Consider the following 7,125-nt stretch of genomic DNA (forward strand, 5'->3'; position numbering starts at 1 on the left):
AAGAGTGCTTAGCAGTTATTCGTGCGATAGAAAAGTTCCGTGGGTATGTAGAAGGAGTACGTTTCGTCGTTTACTGTGACCATTCCGCACTCAGCTACCTGAAAACTTTGAAAAACCCCACAGCTTTGATGAGCAGATGGCTCTTGAGACTCAACGCGTTCGACTTCGAAATTAGGTACCGGAAGGGAAGCTGCAACACCGTACCAGATGCGCTATCCAGAGCAGTCTGTTCGCTAGTGTTTTCGATTTCCGAGGAGAATGATCCATGGTACAAGAACATCGTCAAGCTGGTGGAAAGGAAAGGCGACAAATATCCCGATTTCCGTATCGCGAACAACGAGCTCTACAAAAATTGTCATTGTAAGGATGAGGCTGGTTTAATCACGCATCGATGGAAGAAAGTTGTTCCGGAAAACCACCGAGCAGAACTCATTCGTCGATATCACGACGCACCATCAGCAGCGCATCTAGGCTTCCAGAAGACGTGGCACAAACTACAGCAGCACTATTACTGTCCGAAGATGCAGGACAACGTCGCCCGTTACGTCAAAGCATGCACTACGTGCAAGGCTAGTAAAGCGCCCAATATAAGAATGATGCCGCAGATGGGGAAGCTCAAGCCAGCAAAGGTACCGTGGGAGTTAATATCCATTGACTTCGTCGGGCCGCTCACCAGATCTAAGAAGGGCAACACAGTTCTCCTGGTCATCGTCGATTGGATCACCAAATACGTCATTGCTCACCCGATGCGAGCAGCCGATTCAACCAAGATGGTCGAGTTTCTCGAGGAAAAGGTATTCCTGAAGTTCTCCAGGCCGAGGATTATATTATCAGATAACGGCAAGCAGTTCGAGTCGCAGGTGTTTCGAGCGCTGCTAAGCCGTCACAACATCATCCATATGAAGACCGCTTTTTACGCACCACAGGTCAACAACGCCGAGCGAGTGAACAGAGTTCTTATCACTTGTGTTCAATCGTTGTTGGAGGAAGATCATCGAGAGTGGGACAAGAATCTGGCCGCCATCACCGCAGCCATCAACAGTGCGAAGCATGAATCAACCGGAGTCAGCCCGCATTTCGCCAACTTCGGCAGGGTGCTGCTTTTGCACACGGACCTCTACACTCTGCAGGACTTAAACGTGTCAGACGATCCAAAGGTCGCGCAGGAGATGCGGTTATCCACGATCAACAGGATTCACAAATTCATCCAACAGCGGATCAAGAAGACCCACGAGAAGACAAAGAAGCGCTACGATCTACAGAAGCGTACTGTGTCCTTTCAACCGGGTGAGCTAGTATGGCGCCGCTCGTTTGTTCTTTCTTCGAAGGCGGACCATATCAACAAGAAACTGGACTCCAAATTTATTCCGGCTATCGTTAAAGAAAAGCTGGGAGCCAACCTCTACACTCTGGAGGATGTCGTCACCGGAAAGCGAGGTCGCTACCACGTGAAGGACATCAAACCAGACTAAGTTATTCAAGCTATGTAAGCAACAACGCTGACCACAAGCTCACTCGGAGCACAAAACACGAAATGGAGAAGGCTGAAGGACCAACATCATCTTTGAAACCTCGCCCCCAACAACTCGGAGTAAATTATGCAGAACTCTTCCATTCGAACAACTCAACGGAGCACAGCTGATGCTAATTCGTCGCTACGAACACGACGAAGTAGGCGTCTGAAGGAGACAACGGCCTTGCGTGGGACCAGCGTCGGCTGAATGGACTCTGAGAGCTCTGCCAGGAAGTTCGTAAGAATTTGGAGAGGGCTGGCAACCTTGCGTGGGATTGCCGCCACTCATTGTCCAGAACGCAATCCTGTCATCTTGAAGCAGCGTAGCAGCGCTGGGGATAGTAGCACTGGTGAGCCACCGTAGCCAGGCGCTACACACCATCGCAGAGAACCCATCCAGGTTCGGGATATTGGCATGTTCGGAAAATCAAGTACAGCAGCTCCAAACACCACGTCGCTGCAATTGAAAGGATTGTTTGATTCAGCACCAAAGAGTACAGTTATGCGAAGAAGTTGTGAGGAGTAGACATCATGACGGCCGCTACTACCATATCGACTTTCTCTCGCTAACTATCGAAAGCCACACGCCTATATAATCCAGCTATGACCGCTACCCAAGGTAGTCAACAAGAGCCTAACGAGGTCAAAACACGCCAGTCGTTACTACCACAAACAGGAGATCATCCACCAACCCCAAAAAATCTCCGAATCAATACAAAAACCATCAGCTATGACCACAGCCAAAGCCTGTCAACCAAGCGCAACAGCGCAGGAAATACCGTTAGGCCGATCGGGAAAAATCGTGCATCTGGAAAACGCAGCGAGCAATATCTCTCATCTACCTCCTCGTAACGACAGTAACAAGTCTAGCTACGTCCACTACCCAAGGTAGTCAACAAAATCATCGTCGATGCAAAAACACGTCTATCGTCACCACCACCACCATCTGCCATGCTCGACGACTCCGAAAGAAGGCGCCGTCTGAAGGAGATCATTCGCAGCAGCATCAACATCCGATTTTGTCCAACAAACACGAACACTGCTTAACGAGCACAGTATCAACAGGACAACGCCCAGTGTTGTTTGAAAGAGGTTGCAAGATTCCTTTTGACTTTCTCCTAGTCCGGAGGACCATAATTCGACCAAGCATCCTGGATGAAAGAGAAACCGAATAGTGACATCTATAAACATCCCGATTACGACAACCCGATAAGACTACCCGATAGAGACAACCTTCAACCAATCATGAACTCCCAATTACTACTACCCGATAAAGACCACCCAATCAAGACCACCCGATCAAGTCCACCCGATCAAGACTACCCAATCAAAACCACCCGATTAAGACGACCCGATTAAGACTTACCCGATCAAGACTATATCTTCTGCCAACAAACACCCGATTAATACTTCCCGATTAAGACTCCCGATCAAGAAATTGGTCGTTGAAACAAAAAACAATCTCCCAACATCCCCTATAAAAGCCAAAAGACCTACTACAGTCAAAGCCATTAATACACAATAGAGCATCGTTTAGAATAAGTGCCGACAGTAAAACTGTCTTCTATAAATGCGAAATCGCATTAAAATCGTATGTTAAGGATCATGCACAGTTGTCAAAGGGGGTTGCCAAGACAAGTCAAAAGGAACGCGATCTGGAGGCGCGGTAAAACCTCTATCTTGGGCTCTTCGTAACTTAGAGGACTAAATCCCTCTTTTCCCTAGACTTCTGTTGCTTCGTTTAACCAGTATACCAGTACCGCCTAGCTTTGTTTTGTTAAGTCCTACTCGTAAGATCTCAGTCATTCTTCATTACAATGGCTATTAGATCTAGGATATTTGTAAGCTGCTGAAGTGAGAGTAATATTGTTGATTTTTCGCAAATTTGCCAGATCTGCTGGTGCCTACCGACACAATCTGCCATGATTTGATGGCTTAGAGTTGTATTTGTATTTGGATATTTGCCAAGATTAGTTGGTTTTGAGTACCGTTTGTATTGAGTTTGTTTATTGAGCTGTAGACACCTATCTGAAAGGTGTATTGCTTCCGAGATTGAATCGGAAAGAAGTCGTTTAACTCCATCGAATTCATAGAGAGGTAAGAAATTTTCATGGATCCCTGTCATGATCCATGAAAATTTCTACCAAAGCAGCAATGTTGTGTTACATTTAATATTTTTGATTATTTTCGGATACGATATTTGAGCGAAGTCGCAAACAATTTATAATTTACCCTTTTCCCCCCATTTTCTTTTTAGAGAATTCCTCGCCGGGTCCCAAGGCTGTTGCGAGCACTGCATCGGTGGCACCAACTCCAGCGTGCATCTCCCGTGGCACAAGCTCCGTCGGGCTACCAGCTACGACTGCGCTTTGGGGGCATCCATTTATTACGTAACGCACCTAGGGGGGGAGGGAGTAAGCTCGAGCGTTACGAATTGTGACATAGGGGAGGGGGGGAGGTATGCTCATCGTTACGTAACGATTTTTTCCTTAAAAATTTCAGTTTAATCGCAGCTATTATGATGTCATGCAATTTTTGCAGAATTATAAGCCCACCAGAATCAGTTTAAAATTTGTAAGCTTCAATATGATTAAACTAGTTTGTAACCTGCCCTTTTTAATGATTCTGAAATAGACTTCTTAAACTGTGTATTGGATATCCAAGAAATAATCGCTAGAAAACCAAATATTAGATATGTACATTTACCCCCAATTACTCTATTCAACCTTAAGACGGTAATTTTATTATTTTACACAGAACAACTAGTAATAAGACAGTCATATTATTTTATCAGAGAGTTATCATCAATGAGTACTAAAAAGCGATTTGAATAGATATAAATTCCGTTTCGGAGAACGTTAATAAATTTTATATTAAAATCTTTTCTTACCATCGAAAACCATTATTCAAAAAAAAATTAAAAGATGGGGGGGGGTAATTATCAGCGTTACGTAATGTTTATAGGGGGGTACGTCCAAGCGTGACGATTTGTGACATACGGGGGGGAGGGGGTAAAAAAAGTGCATTTTTTGCGTTACGTAATTTATGGATGCCGCCTTTCGAAAAGGGTGGTCTGCGCACAGTGGTCCAAAACCCAGAAAAGCTGGCAGAAAGTCGATTTTTGAAGCGCTCATTAATATCTATCCAAATATTTCGTCGTGTTCCGGCATTTTCAAGCTAAATGAAACCATGAAAATGATAGTCTTAAGTTTACCCGTTTCGGAGTTCTCAAAGAAATGCTGAGAAAAGATTGAATATTTTTTGAAAAATTCGCAAAGATTTGCTTACATTGTAAAACGAATAGATATTCAAATCGCGAATATATATTGCTTTGCAATTATTTTTATATTTTTGTTAAACATATTTTACACTTTATCTAATAAAAATTTGTGATTTGGAATAAAGTTGAAATTTGTAATATGGAATTTAGTTGCAAAAAACGATAAATATTTTAAATTTTATAACTTTAACTAGAGATTTAAAAAAACTCCACATAACTCCACTCTAATTTTACGTTGGATAGATTCCCACATTTCTGGGCTACAAAATATGGCAAATTGGGCTGCCTTTTTTTGCCATTTTTGGAGAACGACGTCAAAGAGTTGAACAACTTTTTTCATCAAATTCGACTTCTAAGCCTATAACCTCCCGGATCACGAACTAAATTGATATTTAATTGAAACTCTAGGTTGATTTTTCTCAAAAATCTATTCATAGAACACCCTTTTCATATTTTGAAGCACTATCAGTGTAAATTTCTGTGGTATTTTTACTATTAGGAAAACTCCCAAAACATAATTAAATTACGGTTTCTCAAATATTCTTCGGATTATTGTTCAAATCATAGAACCTTTTTTGCTGTTCAATATTCATGAGAACCAATTGAAACTTTAAAAATTGTTAGAAACTTTTTTGGTATTATTTTAAAAATATGAAATATGGAATAAATTTAAAAATAAATATTAAAAGTAAAATCAAAAGTTTAGAAAATATTAAGCAAAAAGCTTGTATTTCTCGTTTTAAATGTAAATTAAGTGTTTTGTGTTAAAACAACCATTGATTTAATAAATGATCATTTAAGAAAAAAAAGCTAACAAACCTTAATTTCAAAATTTTTATCAGTAGTGCCGAAATTGTTGAACAATTCTCATCTATCATAAAATTTCTATATTGACTCGTTAATTAATGAAAAATTTAAAAAAAAGTGATCGGTACTTGAGCGTTGTCAGGTCAATCATTATTGATTTAATTTCATATGTGTTGTAATTTTGAGATAATTTTAGATGCAATTAACCTTCCCAGGATGTGATAGATTTTGCAGCAATCTGTAGGAAAATTTTAATACAACACTCATGCAAATTCTTATTATAATTTTCATAAGATGCGTCTTATGAACCGCGTTTTAGAGTGTAATATTGTGTTTCATAAGAGTCTTATGAAATTCCTTCAGTTTTTATATGAACATCTTATGAAAAATAGAAGAAAGGGCATTGTGAAAATATAATGAACACATTCATTCATTCTGTCAAGTTTTTCATCGTCTAGCGGTACGAAGCTTTCGATTGTTAGTTATAAGTTTCCCTTAACAGTTGAATGTCATTGTGATCTTTCTGATTGGTAAGTTTGAGTTGATGTTTTTGTTGTAAATGCTTAATATATTTGTAAACTAAAATATATTATTTTTTGTTTACTTTCAGTATGCTGACCGGCTAAAAACGGAAGGTCGAAGAATCGGATGCGGCGAAAAAAATCTTTGTTGGAGCCGAGGTGTTGATGTGCTGCTGATAACACTTTGAATGATTTTATTTGAAACAAATTCGGAAAACAATAAAGTGAATCTTTTCAACGTAAAATATCATTAATTATTCTTATTAGAATTGACTTTCTGTTTCCATAAGAGCATCTTATGAAAAGCTACAAACCCTCATTGGATTAGGTGTTCATCTTCAGAATTCATTCGCGTTATAAGACAATCTTATGAGTTTCATTGATTTTTCTTATGGCGCCACTTCATAAGAGAATCTTATGGCATGCATAATAGTATTTTTCTGAGTGAAGAATTTACTTACTGAGATATTAGAATAAATTAACTTTTTCGAATTCTTACAATAAAAAAAGAAATTTAAAAGAAAATATGAAAATAATATGTTATTTTTTGTGAAATTATGATTATTGAACAGTTTTGAAAGGTTTCAGAGCAAAAATTGTTGAAAACATACTTTTTGCCAGCTTTTTTGAGAATTGGACCACTGTGCTGCGCCCCGTGGCACAAGCTTCGTCGGGCAACCCGCTCCGACAGCGGCTCTGAGCAAAATACATTCCGGCGTGCATCTCCCGTGGCACAAGCTTCGTCGGGCAACCCGCTCCGACAGCGGCTCTGAGCAAAATACATTCCGGCGTGCATCTCCCGTGGCACAAGCTTCGTCGGGCAACCCGCTCCGACAGCGGCTCTGAGCAAAATACATTCCGGCGTGCATCTCCCGTGGCACAAGCGGCGTCGGGCAACCAGCTCCGACTGCGCTTTCAAAAGGGTGTACTGCGCCCAAAGGCAGCAGAATCCGGAATTCGTTTCCAGCGGCGTCGGGCGATCAGCTCCGACTGCGCTTTCAAAA

This window comes from Uranotaenia lowii, chromosome 1, assembly GCF_029784155.1.
Source record: "Uranotaenia lowii strain MFRU-FL chromosome 1, ASM2978415v1, whole genome shotgun sequence".
NCBI lineage: Eukaryota > Metazoa > Arthropoda > Insecta > Diptera > Culicidae > Uranotaenia > Uranotaenia lowii.